The sequence below is a fragment of the Protopterus annectens genome, chromosome 15.part0 (assembly GCF_019279795.1).
Source record: "Protopterus annectens isolate FY-2018-M chromosome 15.part0, PAN1.0, whole genome shotgun sequence".
Lineage (NCBI taxonomy): Eukaryota > Metazoa > Chordata > Ceratodontiformes > Protopteridae > Protopterus > Protopterus annectens.
The window spans coordinates 711,736,077-711,753,930 of NC_056749.1; positions in this window are offsets into that span (position 1 = coordinate 711,736,077).

Below are 17,854 nucleotides of genomic sequence, written 5' to 3' on the forward strand. Positions count from 1 at the left end.
GTAACATCAGACCTCCAGAAAAGCCAGCAATCATCTAAATACCTTCTCCAGATGTCCAGAGATTCCATATAAATACTGAGAGACACATCATAAATAATTTGTTTTTGATAAAGCCCATATACTGGACAGCATAAATGGGGGCAAAAGATGCCTCTATTGCTGTACGTTTTAGCTACAAATGACATTCCTCTTTATTTATTATTTATTTATTTTATTTTTATTTATTTTACATTTGTTGACCGGGATAATCCGACTGGATACAGGTCCATTTTCAGTGGATGCCCAGGGACAAAAGTTCCAATCATACAGATAATAAAATACAATTAAAAAGTAAAGCTTTGTATACAGACTATAGCAGATAATAACATGCACATTAAAAAGACTCCGAAGGCAAGGTTGACAGACTATCATAGAAAACAGGACATGTAGAGAAAGTTAGTATATTGTGCAGTACTATTATGTATATGATAGTGTCAGAAGAAAAATTCAAACGAGTCACATCTGCCTCAGGTGATGAAAAACTTCTTTATTAGCAGCTAACCAGATTACACAGCATGTTGGCCAAGATGATCTCCTCTGGTCAACTTGTTTACTGACATCAACTTTTATACTGCAAGCAAAACAACTTTTTGTTACATTTCTGACCGTTGACAGTTGGCTATGAAAAACACCTGTGATAAACATGTTTATCACAAATCACCTCAAACCAACAGTTAGTACAGAATGTTCAAGAAGTACAGAATGTTCAGTTCAACAATGGTAGCTCAAATTTTCCAGGACACACAGCCTGCTTCAGTAAATTAACTCTTACTCAGCCGTGCGTCCTTATCCCAGGCTTCACTAAGCTATAACCAAATCTCTTTATTCTGAAAATCAGAAAACAGTTATTATTCAGGTTCATAAGCAATGCTGCATTTTGTTCACAGATGAGGCCCATCTTTGATAGGCATATCCCAACAAATAACATGCTCACTTTACAAGAAGAGGAAAAAGACAAATAACAGTATGTTTTAAAACTTTTTCTCTTAACATTTCCCCCCTGAAAACACTTTTTATTTGTCTTTTTATTTCAGCAATATATGGTAAAAAACTAAGTTTTTCTTTGCATACATTACTTCATTTGCAAGACAAACTTTTAAACTTCAAAAACATTTGCAAAAAGTCACATTTCAATGTATTCACTTTCACCAGCCTGTTGCAATTGCTGGTACATCGTCTTTGTAACAGCAGTATCAACTAGTCTTTGTAGAAGACCTCTGATACAGGGTATACAACAGCAACCACATACCACCACGATAGCCACAGTGACTCCAACAGACACCAGGAGACTGCAGATGAGATGACTCCATTTTCCAAACCACGCTTGTAGAAAGTCTGTAAAGGGATTATTTACCCCAGAGTTCTCTGCCAATTCTTCAGATAACATTTCCAAAGCTTTCAAAGCTCGAGTGATACTTCCATCAGGCGCAGTGTTGTTTGGAATATATGTACAACAGAAAGTCCCAAACATCTTGCAAACTCCTCCTTCTTTGGCCAGGAGCATATCCAACGCAATTCGATTCTGCCATGCCACCTGCGAAGTGGCCTCCAGTTGTTCAGCAATTCCTTTCAATGCATCTTTGGTATAGTTCACGAAACACTGCTGGTTATAGTAAATGTAGTTGATCCAGTCCACATTCTTATTAGGTTGACTCCAGACAAAGATGGATGTAAAACCAGCTGCTATTTGGTTTATTGCTTTGTATTCATCAGGTGCCTCTTGGTACGTAATGCTATCGATGTAGACACCGTTATCGAAGGATTGCTTTGGTGCCTCTCTTTTTCTCCTACTCAACCACTTCGGCTTTATTTCAGATTTTCTTACGAAATTGCTTGCTGGAACTGGGAAAATGTAGAATGGCAGAATTAACTTTACAAGTGCACAAGTTCCCTTCCAGGGAATCGTAAGCCTTGATCTGAGTTTGTTGTCTCCACATAACCACCATACGTCTGCTAAACTATGAGTTTGGTTCTCCAGAAATGGATTCTCATTGCCATTCACAGTAACATTGCAATAGTTCTGTCCCATATTGCCAAAATTCTTCCCTGTGCCATCTCTGGAAATGCACATATACGAACCTGGATAGGAAATCGCTGCAGGCGGTTTCTCAACTTTGCCTATGACTGGAAAACGCTGAGTTTCATTTTTGCATTTATCTTCAGTTTTGTTGAAGAATAATTTTAACAGACACGTTAGGTTACCTTCATCTCGCATCAATGGGACTGTCACTAGTTGCTGTTTACCTTCAGCACAAGAAACACAGTTCTCACGATGTGCCTCTCAGGTACTATATCTAACCCAAGATAACCATTCATTATGGTGTACGAATCTCGTCTCGAGTAACAATTGTTCTTCTTCTGTGAAGGCAAAATCTGCTTTACTTGTAGTATTTTTAAGGCTTTGCACTTTAAGTTGGAGGGTCCCCAAAGGATCAGTTCCAATTGGAAGAGACACTACGATTCCATAAACTCCTGAATCACTTTCTTGTGGTGACACAATGGTTATAGTAATTACTAAGGTACCTTGGAAAAGCGCAATTTTTATTCTTTGTTGCCTGCTTTTATCTTTCTCTGGTATCACTGCACCACTTGTTTCCCATCCATTCACATCTGTTGACCACCAAACATTTGAATTGCACAAGTATTTTGCACGAGTCAAGAAATTATTATTGTCCCATTTAGAACAGTCCAAAATTCCTTCACAAAGTTTCACCTTAAACACAGTAGTAACACCTGTTTGCGCTTCCAGCACCACCATTCCTTTTCTCTTGCAAATGTTCCTTCTCGTATGGACATATTTACTTTCGCCACCAAAATCATCATCATGTAACAGTTCAAGTACCAGTTGAACATGGCCATCCTCCCTAAGGACTACCTTGCACCGTTGGTTTCTTCACTGGGTTTGAGACGAACTAACCCCTATTGGGCTAATCTCCCTTTGTAGCCAGACTTTGCGCTCAGAGGTCCAGTGGAGTTTGACCAATATCAATGGCAGAAGGAAGAGTCTTGTGTTTTTTACAGTGGGAGATATGAATCCACGAAGTCCTCTCAGCGATCTTTACAGCCGTAGGTGTCGAGATAAGTACTTGGTATGGGCCTTCCCACCTGGGGGATGACCAATTCTTTCTCTTCACAATTCGGATCCACACCCAGTCCCCGGGTGCCATGCTTAACAAGGTTTCATTTCTGGAATCTGCAAAGGAGTCATTGGTTACAAGAGATTTGACATTTAACAGCTTCTTCATATACTCCGCTAGATCCTCACCCCCCTCATGTTCCACTGGCAACAATCCTTGTCACTGCGAGACGTAATATGGTCTCCCAAACAAAAGTTCAAATGGTGTAAGTCCTTTGTAGGAAGGTGAGATTCGCATATACAGGAGTGATAAAGGAAGGCACGCAGTCCATGATGTATGTGTTTCTGCCATCAGTTTGCGGCACTTACTCTTCAAGACACCGTTGTGTCTTTCCACCAGTCCAGCTGACTGGGGATGGTAAGCACAATGATATTTAAGATCAATTTGAAACACTTGACCCAACTTCTGAACAATCTGGTTAACAAAATGAGACCCATTATCACTGTAAATGCATCTTGGTAAACCAAATCGGGGAATTATTTCTGTAGTCAAAAGCTTTGCTACTGTTTGTGCATTCGGGTGCTTTACTGGAAAAGCTTCTACCCATTTAGAAAAAGCATCAATAATGGCTAAACAGAACCTTTTTTCCCTCTGAGGGTGTCAATTCAATAAAGTCCACACAGAGTGTGTGGAATGGATATGGAGGGGTGGGGAATGCCTGCTGAGACGTTTTAACTCCCCCCTGAGCATGATAATAAACAAGATAGACAGAATTGCTTTGCATAAGTTGAAAACCCTTTACACCAAAGCACCTTAGACACTATTTGAATCATCGTCTGTACTCCTACATGGGCAGGTCCATGGCTAACTAATGCTGCATACCTAAAAAGGTTTGAGGGTAATACCATTTTGCCATTTGATGCCCTATACAACCCATCCTGTTGAGTGATACCATATTTTACCCAACGACATTTTTCCTTCTGTGTTGTCGATGTTTGCATTACTTTCAGTGTCTCTAAGTCTAAGAGGTGTCCGGGCTCTAAATCATTGTCATGTAAAAGCAAATCATGTTCTTGAGCTGCCTTTTTTGCAGCCATATCAGCAAGTGCATTTCCCCTGGAGACAGGATCTTTTCTGTTGGTATGTGCAGAACATTTACATATCGCTATCTGAAGTGGTAGTTGCACTGCATCTAACAACTGTAAAATTAAATCTCTGTGATTTATTGGTTTGCCTGTCAGAGTAACCATTTCCCTATTCTTCCATTGTTGAGTGAAAACATGTACAGTGGAGAAAGCATATTGACTATCTGTATAAATTGTCACTTTTTTACCCTCCCCTAAGGTACAAGCTCGAGTCAAACCACCAACTCAGCTGCTTGTGCAGAATAAATGTTTAACAATCTTTTTGCCACCAAAACTTCAGTTTCTGTGGTGACAGCATACCCTACTAGTGTTTTTCCTACAGTGTCCTTCTTTGCTGATCCGTCTACAAACAAAACTAGATCAGAATCTAACAATGGAATATCCGTTAAATCTGGTCGGGGAAGCACTTTGTCATGAATGCTCTCTAAACAAACGTGTGGAGTACCTTCTTCTGGAGTCGGCAAAAGTGTCGCCGGATTAAGAGTAGTACATCTTTCTATGGTCATATGAGGCTGTGTTAGCAGCGCTGTCAACTAGATGTCGACTAGGAGATAAAAAGGTTATCTTATCTTGCAAAAGTATAGTAGCTACTGAATGTGGAACCCGCAATTGTAATGGGTGAAACAAAACTAATGATGCTGAGGCTTGTACTGCCATGGCGGCTGCCACTACAGCTTGAGCACAATGCGGCAATGCCCTTGCAACAGGATCTAGTCTGGAGGAGTAGAAAGTTATCAGTCTCTGTTTATCCCCATGTACTTGTACCAGAACCGAAGTCATATATCCCTCCTTACAATCAACCATTTGTATAAACGGCTTAGAATAGTTCGGAAAACCCAAAACAGAGGATCCTGCTATCAATTGCTTAATTCTATTAAATGCCTGTATTGCCATATTTGTCCACTGTATATTATTCTTAGCTGCCATGGGAGTGTCATAGATTAGTGTGGTTAATGGTCCTACTTTCTCAGCATAGTTAGGGATCCAACGTCTACAAAAATTAGTCACACCTAAAAAGGACATCATCTCCTGCTTAGTCGTAGGCATAGCTGCTTCAAGAATTGCTTGTTTTCTTTTGTTCTCCAATTGTCTACCTGCCTGTGAAATTAAACAACCCAAGTACTTTACTTGTGCTTTCCACAATTGTAACTTTTCTTTATTTACCTTATGTCCTTGCTCAGCTAAAAAACTAAGAAGGGCGAGGGTATCTTTTTTACAACTTTCCTGTGTGGGTGAGGCCAACAAAATATCATCTACATACAACAGAACCTGGCTTCCCTCTGGGGGAACAAACTGAGCTAAATTCGCAGCCATTTCTTGTGTGAATATTGTCAGACTCTCACAATAACCCTGTGGCAATCTGGTGTAGGTATATCTTTTACCTTGATAAGTGAATGCAAACCAAAATCTACTCTCCTTATGTAGTGGTATGGAGAAAAAAGCATTGCTTATATCTATGACAGAAAAATATCTGTGCTGAGGTAGTAAATCATTAAGTAATGTATAGGGGTCAGAGACCACTGGTGCTCTTGGGATCACAGTCAAATTAACTGCTTGTAAATCCTGAACTAACCTCCATGACCCATCCGGTTTCTTTACAGGAAACAACGGAGTATTGTAGGGCGAATCTGGGCATTCAGCAAGAATTCCTACCTGTTTTAGCTGCTCAATAACTGGCTTAATTCCTTCCTCTGCTTGTTTACTTAGTGGGTATTGGTGCTTACGAGGTCTAAAACCTGACTTTGGAGTTATACAAACTTCACCTGCTTGAAATATGTGGGCTATAACCTGAGCGATATAAAGAACTCATTTCTTTGGTCAAAATACAGGTCACTACTGTATTACCTTGCATATCCCAAAACATATCATTCAAAATTATCCTTGCACCTTTGTGCTTAAAGAATTATTTTTCAAATTCTTTATCCAGACCAGGGGCCTTTCTGTAGAACATTGTTGGCTGTTGGTGAAGCACCCACCAAGAGGAGAAAACGCTGAGAGAAGAAAGGAGCCACTTTTGAGACTTTAAGTATTTTTCCTCTGTTTATTTGCTAAGTTTTTCTGCATAGCCGCCTATTTTGAACATTTTCTGGCTTGTTAAATTTGATTTCTGCATTAGTAACTGTATTTAGAGCACAACCTAGAGCTGTTTACTGAATTTCCTGTTTGCACTTATTTTTAAAATCGTTTTTTCTCAAAACTTGCATTTTATCTGTCTTTGGCCTAGCACTCTTGTGTGGGGTCATTTACTGCACTGTTATAACTTGTTGATACTTGTTAACCTCTGCTATCTCTGAAAAACAAAAACAAAAAATCTTGCTTTTTTCCTACTTTTCTGAGATTTAAAAAAGTTCAGTTACAGGCTTGCTGTTCTTGAACTGTTTGTAAGTTTCTGTGAGGCCATTTTTTGCTTGCGCTAAAGGAAAGTCTCTCTGTTGATCAGTGGCAGTGAAAAACATTGAGCAGCCTGCCTGCCCCTGTGGGAGTGGTTATTGGCTATCTGTATAAATTGTCACTTTTTTACCCTCCCCTAAGGTACAAGCTCGAGTCAAACCACCAACTCAGCTGCTTGTGCAGAATAAATGTTTAACAATCTTTTTGCCACCAAAACTTCAGTTTCTGTGGTGACAGCATACCCTACTAGTGTTTTTCCTACAGTGTCCTTCTTTGCTGATCCGTCTACAAACAAAACGAGATCAGAATCTAACAATGGAATATCTGTTAAATCTGGTCGGGGAAGCACTTTGTCATGAATGCTCTCTAAACAAACGTGTGGAGTACCTTCTTCTGGAGTCGGCAAAAGTGTCGCCGGATTAAGAGTAGTACATCTTTCTATGGTCATATGAGGCTGTGTTAGCAGCGCTGTCAACTAGATGTCGACTAGGAGATAAAAAGGTTATCTTATCTTGCAAAAGTATAGTAGCTACTGAATGTGGAACCCGCAATTGTAATGGGTGAAACAAAACTAATGATGCTGAGGCTTGTACTGCCATGGCGGCTGCCACTACAGCTTGAGCACAATGCGGCAATGCCCTTGCAACAGGATCTAGTCTGGAGGAGTAGAAAGTTATCAGTCTCTGTTTATCCCCATGTACTTGTACCAGAACCGAAGTCATATATCCTTCCTTACAATCAATCATTTGTATAAACGGCTTAGAATAGTTCGGAAAACCCAAAACAGAGGATCCTGCTATCAATTGCTTAATTCTATTAAATGCCTGTATTGCCATATTTGTCCACTGTATATTATTCTTAGCTGCCATGGGAGTGTCATAGATTAGTGCGGTTAATGGTCCTACTTTCTCAGCATAGTTAGGGATCCAACGTCTACAAAAATTAGTCACACCTAAAAAGGACATCATCTCCTGCTTAGTCGTAGGCATAGCTGCTTCAAGAATTGCTTGTTTTCTTTTGTTCTCCAATTGTCTACCTGCCTGTGAAATTAAACAACCCAAGTACTTTACTTGTGCTTTCCACAATTGTAACTTTTCTTTATTTACCTTATGTCCTTGCTCAGCTAAAAAACTAAGAAGGGCGAGGGTATCTTTTTTACAACTTTCCTGTGTGGGTGAGGCCAACAAAATATCATCTACATACAACAGAACCTGGCTTCCCTCTGGGGGAACAAACTGAGCTAAATTCGCAGCCATTTCTTGTGTGAATATTGTCAGACTCTCACAATAACCCTGTGGCAATCTGGTGTAGGTATATCTTTTACCTTGATAAGTGAATGCAAACCAAAATCTACTCTCCTTATGTAGTGGTATGGAGAAAAAAGCATTGCTTATATCTATGACAGAAAAATATCTGTGCTGAGGTAGTAAACCATTAAGTAATGTATAGGGGTCAGAGACCACCGGTGCTCTTGGGATCACAGTCGAATTAACTGCTTGTAAATCCTGAACTAACCTCCATGACCCATCCGGTTTCTTTACAGGAAACAACGGAGTATTGTAGGGCGAATCTGGGCATTCAGCAAGAATTCCTACCTGTTTTAGCTGCTCAATAACTGGCTTAATTCCTTCCTCTGCTTGTTTACTTAGCGGGTATTGGTGCTTACGAGGTCTAAAACCTGACTTTGGAGTTATACAAACTTCACCTGCTTGAAATATGTGGGCTATAACCTGAGCGATATAAAGAACTCATTTCTTTGGTCAAAGTACAGGTCACTACTGTATTACCTTGCATATCCCAAAACATATAATTCAAAATTATCCTTGCACCTTTGTGCTTAAAGAATTATTTTTCAAATTCTTTATCCAGACCAGGGGCCTTTCTGTAGAACATTGTTGGCTGTTGGTGAAGCACCCACCAAGAGGAGAAAACGCTGAGAGAAGAAAGGAGCCACTTTTGAGACTTTAAGTATTTTTCCTCTGTTTATTTGCTAAGTTTTTCTGCATAGCCGCCTATTTTGAACATTTTCTGGCTTGTTAAATTTGATTTCTGCATTAGTAACTGTATTTAGAGCACAACCTAGAGCTGTTTACTGAATTTCCTGTTTGCACTTATTTTAAAATCGTTTTTTCTCAAAACTTGCATTTTATCTGTCTTTGGCCTAGCACTCTTGTGTGGGGTCATTTACTGCACTATTATAACTTGTTGATACTTGTTAACCTCTGCTATCTCTGAAAAACAAAAAAACAAAAAAATCTTGCTTTTTCCTACTTTTCTGAGATTTAAAAAAGTTCAGTTACAGGCTTGCTGTTCTTGAACTGTTTGTAAGTTTCTGTGAGGCCATTTTTTGCTTGCGCTAAAGGAAAGTCTCTCTGTTGATCAGTGGCAGTGAAAAACATTGAGCAGCCTGCCTGCCCCTGTGGGAGTGGTTACTGACTTGAAACTGTAGTTTTATTGGCCATTCTGGGTCAATTCCAAAACTCCTTCATCTTTCTCTCTTAAAACCTGGTTGCTTCGTGGTTTTGGCGTCTTTTCAGGCTTGTTGGCTGTTGGTGAAGCACCCACCAAGAGGAGAAAACGCTGAGAGAAGAAAGGAGCCACTTTTGAGACTTTAAGTATTTTTCCTCTGTTTATTTGCTAAGTTTTTCTGCATAGCCGCCTATTTTGAGCATTTTCTGGCTTGTTAAATTTGATTTCTGCATTAGTAACTGTATTTAGAGCACAACCTAGAGCTGTTTACTGAATTTCCTGTTTGCGCTTATTTTTAAAATCGTTTTTTCTCAAAACTTGCATTTTATCTGTCTTTGGCCTAGCACTCTTGTGTGGGGTCATTTACTGCACTGTTATAACTTGCTGATACTTGTTAACCTCTGCTATCTCTGAAAAAACAAAAAATCTTGCTTTTTTCCCACTTTTCTGAGATTTAAAAAAGTTCAGTTACAGGCTTGCTGTTCTTGAACTGTTTGTAAGTTTCTGTGAGGCCATTTTTTGCTTGGGCTAAAGGAAAGTCTCTCTGTTGATCAGTGGCAGTGAAAAACATTGAGCAGCCTGCCTGCCCCTGTGGGAGTGGTTACTGACTTGAAACTGTAGTTTCATTGGCCATTCTGGGTCAATTCCAAAACTCCTTCATCTTCCTCTCTTAAAACCCTCTTTTGCACATTTTTGCGCGTTTTTGTGCATAGCGCAACAGCGGGCAGTGCCACCTAATTGGGTTTAAACTATTCCTGGCTCCACAAAGACTGCTCTTCACTTTTTCCCTTAGAACTGCTCTATCTCTCAATTTAAACACCATATTCTCATTCTAAGGCCCTTCACTGGTCCAATTAAGTAATCCTACAAGTTAGCACTATTAAACCATAAGCACTACTTACTCTTATACTCTCTACGATTACCCTGTCCTCTATTGGTCCGTCTTAAATTCAGTTTCGCTATTACTCTAGCATGTCCAAAGGTCAGTCAATGGTTTCCTCTCCAGTCCAGCTGGTGAATCAGGGAATTTTGAGGCAATGTTACAACTGTCTCATGTACACGGACAACCCTCTCCTCCTCCAAACAGGTTCAAATATATGTGAGAGATGCAACTATTTAGCCAAACTGGAGGCTGAGCTCTCTCATCTCAAAACTGGTGTAACCAGTCAGGAGGAGAAGGTAACCTCACACAACACAATTCCAGTATCACATAGTCCCACCACATCAGCGAACCAAACACATAAATACACAAAAACATACTTGGAGGCTCTAAATAAAAATCTACCTAAGCAACAGAGATCTCCAAAGCAGACATCCAAGCAAACACTACCTCAAAACAAAACACACACAACACATAACCCACAAAGTCAGTGTGCCAAGCAGCCACAGCCCTTAAGGCTGAATAACACACCTGATACTCTTGTTATAGGTGACTCTATTGTCAGACACACTGACGTCCCGCACACCAGACTGAATAAAGAGAAGGTCACAGTGAGCTGCCTGTCGGGTGCTAGGATCCGACACATAACGCAAGCACTCAGGTCACTCCAAAGCAAATACAAATATGACTCCATCATTGTACATGCTGGTGTGAATGACCTGAGACGTACCTCCCTGGACTACATGAAAAGAGACATAGCGGAGCTCTCTAATCATGTAGCCCAGGCTGGTATGACCCTGACCTTGAGCAGCATCTTACCCTCACCTAGAATGATGCCACAGTACAAAGACAAAATGATCGATTTTAACAATTGGCTAAAATTTTGGTGTCATTCAAAGGGGATCCAGTGTCTGTCAGCCTGGGATGACATGCTCGACAAGCCATGTTGCTTCACTAGGGAGGGCTTGCACCTGTCACCACTGGGCTTTCGGATATTGGCAAAGGCTCTTGCCACCCCATAGTGCCTTTTTAGGCAAGGCTCAAAAGTCAAACCCACCCCATAGACAGCACAAGGAACAAGAAACTAAGGGTAATGCTGCTAAGCCAGAAGTCTTAACCTCAAGATGCACTTTCGAAGCTCTCCTCAGTATGGAGAACATCGATATCTGTGCAGTGACAGAAACCTGGTTCAAGGCTCCAGAGAGCACCCCAGCACTACCAGGCTATACATCATATCATGCTTTTCGGCCCCAAAACCCGGACCGAACCACAAAAGGAGGGGGAGTTTCCATATTTATCAAGGATATCCACACCTCCAGGTTAGTGGCATTGCATGAAGTATCGGAGACCATCCATGTGCAACTAACAGTGGGCAAGACTGCTTTTCACTTTATAGCATCCTACAGACCACCCTCTCAAAGTCAGGAATCCCATTCAGCTTTCCTGAAAACATTGGAGAACATTAAGATCTCTCCGAACACCATTATATTGGGCGACTTCAACTACCCAAACATTGACTGGAAGCACTACTCAAGCCCCAGCACCTTAGCCCAAAGATTCCTGGAAATTATAAACTCAAATGCTATGGAACAACTAGTCACCACTCCCACAAGGGGGGACAACGTACTAGACCTGATCATTACCAACATGGGGACTCTATGCTCCACACCAGAAGTATATCCCTCATTGGTAAGATCAGACCATAAATTAATTTCACTGGATGCCCACATCCCGACCCCACCGCCAGCCCAGAAAACCACAGTGAAAAACTTCTCAAAAGCGAACTTCTCACTTCTCAAAACCGAAGTGGAATCCTTCAAGGCCCCAGGGCCAGTGGAAACTACAGCCCAAACTGCAGAATCCTATATAAATGCATTCTACGGACATCTCCAGGAATGCATGGATCATGCTATCCCAAACAAAACCAAGACCCAATCATCCAAAGGCAGGCATCCAGTCTGGTGGACCCCTGTCATAAATAAACTGTACAACAGAAGGAGGAAGCTACTACATGATAGAGCAAAATCCTAATAGGGAAGGCATCTCTGATCAGTACTAGCAAAAATTACGATCCCTCATAAAATCCTCCAAGGCCAGCTTGAGAGAAAAATTGCACAGGACACCAAAGACAATCATAAGGCTTTTTCAGTTATGTTAGAAACCTGGGATGCAACTCCCAGACTTGTTCTGAGTTGATTCTAAGCGACAAAAATACACTGAACCCACAGACATCACCAATATCCTGGCAGACAGGTTCAGTGCAAACTTCTCCCCCTCCCCAAAGAGCAAGTATCTATCCCGGCAGAGGGCTGCCTCCCAAACATCTCAGATGCTCAGGTGAAGGCTGCCCTCTCCAAAGCAAAAACACTGCTTCCATGGGACCAGATGGCATCCCAGGTTGCGTCCTACATGAACTACAAGAGGAACTAATCCCTCAAATAAAACAGCTATACAATCTCAGCCTCACTACAGGATATGTGCCCACAGAATGGCGTACAGCAACAGTGGTCCCACTCCACAAAGGTGGAGCCTCTACGGACCCTGGAAACTATCGCCCCATAAGCCTGACTACCTTAGTCTGCAAGGCTATGGAGAGGATCATCATGGAGCTCATAAACAAAGACATTGGGGACCTACAGACACTAGATCCTACACAGTTCGGCTTTGTCAAGGGCAGATCCTGCCTTTTGAACCTGGTTGACTTCTTTGAAACAGTCACTAAAGCCATAGATGAAGGGAAGGTAGTCCACACAGCCTATCTGGACCTTGCAAAGGCATTTGACACAATATCCCACTCGGGCATCATAGATAAGCTATCCAGCTTAAATATAAACCCCTATGTCACAAGATGGGTGCAAACTGGCTCAAAGACAGAACCCACAGAGTGAGAGTTGCTGGAGCCATGTCAGACTCGAAACCGGTCACAAGTGGCGTCCCACAGGGTTCTGTCCTGGGACCACTCTTGTTCGGTATATACTTTTCGAGGTACAGGCAAGCGTGGGAGGACTATGGCTCACCAAGTTGCAGCGACTGCAAACTGGGCGCCATAATCGACTTTCCAGCTGACACAAACATCCTTCAAAATGTCTCACAGAGACAGATAACTGGTGCCAGCGCCATGGTTTAAAGCTAAATGCCAAAAAATTGTATAGTCATACCCTTTGGCAAAAACAATGTGCCCACAAATTACCACATAGGCGGAAACCCATTAAGTACAGAGAAAGTTATTAGGGACCTGGGGACCCAAGTTGATAACAATCTCTCCTTTGAAAACCACATTGCCAAAGTGGTTAGAAAGACCTTCTACATAGCCCATCTCATCACGAAGGGTTTCACATCTAGATCAAGAGAGTAATCGTGCCCTTTATTCATCCCTCATCAGGCCCATCATAGAATACAATGCCCTTTTGGGATGTACCTTACCCGACATCTACAGCAATTAGAAAGACCCCAAAAGTATCTCACCAAGAGGATCAAGGGTCTCAAACAGATGCCATATGCTGCTCGATTAAAAACTCCAGCTCTACTCAGTTGCATACCGCCTACTTGAGGTGATCTATGCCTGACATACAAAGCTATGTCAAATCCAGAATTAATGGACATGCTCCACCTCAGTAAATCTAAATCCCTTAGAGCCACACGCTCGAGGGACTTGAACCTCAGCACAGAAATAAATAGAACTTGCTGGAGGGACAGGTTCATAACCCAGAGGCTCCCTTCGCTCTGGAATAGAATTCCAGTTCATGTGAGGCAGAGCACCTCACTGAATCTCTTCAAGAAGAATCTCGAAAAGTGGATGGGGGATCGTAGGTTTGTCCCAGGGATTACTCCCGTGTCACTATTAGACAGAGGCACAGTAAACTAAACCTTAAAAAGGGCACAGTATACTCAAATCAAGGCGTGGTGTAAGACATACAGAATCGGGCTAGGCTTATAATTGCCCCAGGGCAGATAGCCTAGTATGAACCTATGAACCTATGAACCTATGAACCTGCGGTGACCCGCTCCTAGATTTACTTAAAGCTAGGTTGATCAAATCTGTATCAACCCTCCCCGACCTGTTTGAAATCAAGTCCTGGGCAGTAAAACAAGTCTTGTATTTCTTGTACCACCAAGCCATCCGCTAACCTTTTCGCCTCAATGCCTTTAGGTGTGGGAATTGCCGCTATTCCAAACAAATGCATCAAATCTCTTCCCAGCAAATTAACTGGACAAACGTTCGATATAATTACCCTACACCTAACAGTTTGGTTTGTTTGCGGATCTGTGAACAATAGAGGATGGGACAGTGGTTCCTTATAGATTTTCCCATTTGCCGCTTTCACAAGGACAAACTCATCCATCTCGCAGTTGAGGCAGAACTGCTGGACTAAAAGTGTATGCGATGCACCTGAATCACATAAAACTCCACTTTCTGTCCCTCAACCAAAAACTCTATCATGGGTTTTTGATTTAGATGCATAGCAATACCCAAATTTGCCAGGTTTATGACTTCACAGTCACAATCCTGCCCTTCCTTCTGAGTGTTCTGACATTCATCGCAGAGAGTGTCTGCCTCATCATCATCACAATCATTCTCACTTTCTTCTTCTCTACAATAATCACAATAATGAATTTGGCGCCTTCCTTTACTATCATATAGTCATGCGGAGCCCATGTTCGTAAGCTGTGGGGGGTGTTGTCACTCTTCACAGTTGGCAGCGAAGTCCCCACGTCTACCGCACTTAAAACATTCTCCACATTTTAACCTCCCCTCATATTCCTCCGAATGTCCACCCGGTTTATTTAATGTGTCCCATTTCGGGCCACCATGTTTTTTATGCCACCACAGCACCCTTGCCTCCTTTGGTCCTGTACCAAGAATATACCACCATAATCTCCTACTGCTAACACTTGTACTTTCTTTTTCTTTTTTAAATTGAAATGTCGCTCAGCATGTCATACATATTCAAACAAAGGTTGCAGTCTACATGTTCTATGATCTACCATATGCTTAGTTATAAAACTACTTATCGGAGCCCTACAACCCTTAAGAAAAGCATTTTTCAATTGCTGTTCATACGGACTATCATTGATCTGATCCTGCGGAATCATCATTCCACAATGGTTATTGAACACTTCTGTCAATCTTACAATATAGTGATCTACAGATTCATCATCATTTTGGATGCACTGATTTATTACTGTCCAATCTGCTCTTGGACGCCACTTATCAGAAATTCTCTTTAACAGATCAGTGACTCACGTGTCTAACATCCCAGAATTATGCTTTAACGTAGTGTCTTCATCTGCCTTACATGTCCAAGTACCACAAACTAAGTGCCAATCTGGATCCAGGATTTGTCGCACTACTTGTTCTACTTCTAAACCATTTAGATGATAACTTAAATGCATACCAACTATGTCCTCAGAAAACTTTTGAAAATTAACCTTGGGATGAGGAATACTATCTGTAGCTCGTTTTATATCCTCTCTAGCCCAGGGACGAAAAACTAAAATAGTTGGCTCTTGTCCAACATCCCCTGCTTGTGGGTTTGCAACTTGTATTAAGGGAAGAGCTTCTGAGTAGTCAGAAAGTTTAATGGCCCAACGTCCTTGCTCTGCTGGTCCCGACCTCAACTGCATAGGTTGGTCTACCTGTTGCAAAGCAACCTTGGGTACTATGGGAATTTGGGGTTAAATTGGAGGGGTCACAACATTTCCTTGAGCAGCCAATAACCCACCCTGCTGTACAGATCCCATATCTTCAGACTGATATTGAGGAGGTTCTGCCGGTACAGCAGCAGCAATTTTCCCATACGTTGGGGCAGTTGCCTGCCTTTGTACCGCACAAACTGTATGCTCATCCTCCTTATCTAAAAATAAAGCTACTTTTCCACTTGGCACCAGTGATCCCTTTTGATTTATTTTTTCTTTTTCCTGGCACTGTTTTTCTTTTATAGCTTGTTTATTTGCTTCTTCTAACCATTTTTGTGCTTGGGGAAATCCCAATTGTCTTTGCTTTTTAGTTCTAGTTCCTGCATCTCTTTTCAAATCTCTAACCAATTTTGCACAGGCATTCTTATTCAGGGTACCATCAAAATCAAATTTCAACTTCCACTTTTTCAAAAATTTAACATTATTTTTGTTTAAACCTTTCATATACTTAGCATCAACATTTAAACAGACATCACACTCACACTTGCAGCAACTCGAACCCATGTTTCCCCTAGATTTCTTATTTTAGGACTGTATCAAAGTTATTTTACAGGGCTTGTTATAAAATGGGGCTATCTTAATGGGTGATCTTAACAAAATAACCTTAATAAGTAATCCTACCCACCCTTAACTAAAAGTAAAACTCTTGTCGACAAGATTAAATTAAATTAAAATAAATTTAGTTTTCATCCTACCTGAACCAGATGAGACTCCGTTTCCCCTTTTGGTTCAGAAACCATCCCTCAGATAGGGATCAGAGAGCGGCCGGCCTCCTTTCAACAACAAATCAGTCGGAGGGCTTTCAGTCGAGGGAATCTTAAGATGAGAAACCCTCACCTGCACAGGTTTTTCGGTCTCTCTGTCGGTCTGATCCGTATCTTATTAGAGGTTTCGGTCCGAAGGACAAAATGTCAGAAGAAAAATTCAAACGAGTCACATCTGCCTCAGGTGATGAAAAACTTCTTTATTAGCAGCTAACCAGATTACACAGCATGTTGGCCAAGATGATCTCCTCTGGTCAACTTGTTTACTGACATCAACTTTTATACTGCAAGCAAAACAACTTTTTGTTACATTTCTGACCGTTGACAGTTGGCTATGAAAAACAGCTGTGATAAACATGTTTATCACAAATCACCTCAAACCAACAGTTAGTACAGAATGTTCAAGAAGTACAGAATGTTCAGTTCAACAATGGTAGCTCAAATTTTCCAGGACACACAGCCTGCTTCAGTAAATTAACTCTTACTCGGCCGTGCATCCTTATCCCAGGCTTCACTATGCTATAACCAAATCTCTTTATTCTGAAAAGCAGAAAACAGTTATTATTCAGATTCATAAGCAGCCCATCTTTGATAGGCATATCCCAACAAGTAACATGTTCACTTTGCAAGAAGAGGAAAAAGACAAATAACAGTATGTTTTAAAACTTTTTCTCTTAACAGATAGTTAGGGAAAAAAATGAAACATTCAAAAGAGTGGAAGGTAAAAAGAGGCAAAGCAAGTATTAGAGGCTAATTAAGCAGATGATGTGGTCTAGGAACACCAGAGTGGAACAATGCATAGACCTCATGTAAAGGTGTCAGAAGAATGGTAGGTTCTTTTCAACATAGGAAAGGGGCTAGCAACAATAGGAACAAGTTTATTCAGAATACTTATCAGAGAAAAAAGGGAAAAAGAGTATGGGAGACAGATATGATGAAGTGGAGGTAAAGGTTAGGGAGTAAGGGTAGGGTATATTAAGGAGAAAGCATAGAAGGGGTAGTGAGCCAGGGAACTAGAGAGAGAGATAATGGGTTAAGTGTTGTAGGGTTATAAAATTGGCTAGTAGAGGAGTCAGTCTGGGCTGGAGCAAGGACAGTGCGTGGTAAGATACCATTTGAGACTTTTTTAATTGAGTTAGTGAGGGCTCTAGGGTTAGGTCAGATGGAAGTGAGTTCCAGGTTTTGCCAATAAAGTTGGAAAACAGTGAGTCTCTGGCTGAGTTGTTAGTTTTGTGTGTTTGAATCAGCAGTTTGTTGGATGGTCACAGTGACTTGGAGTTACTGTATGAATTAATAATGTTTTTAAGTCCAGGAGTTTTTTCAGGTTGGTTGAGGACTTTTGTGTGCTACTTTGAGCTGATTATAGTGAGGTAGTAGCAAATCTGGCAATGT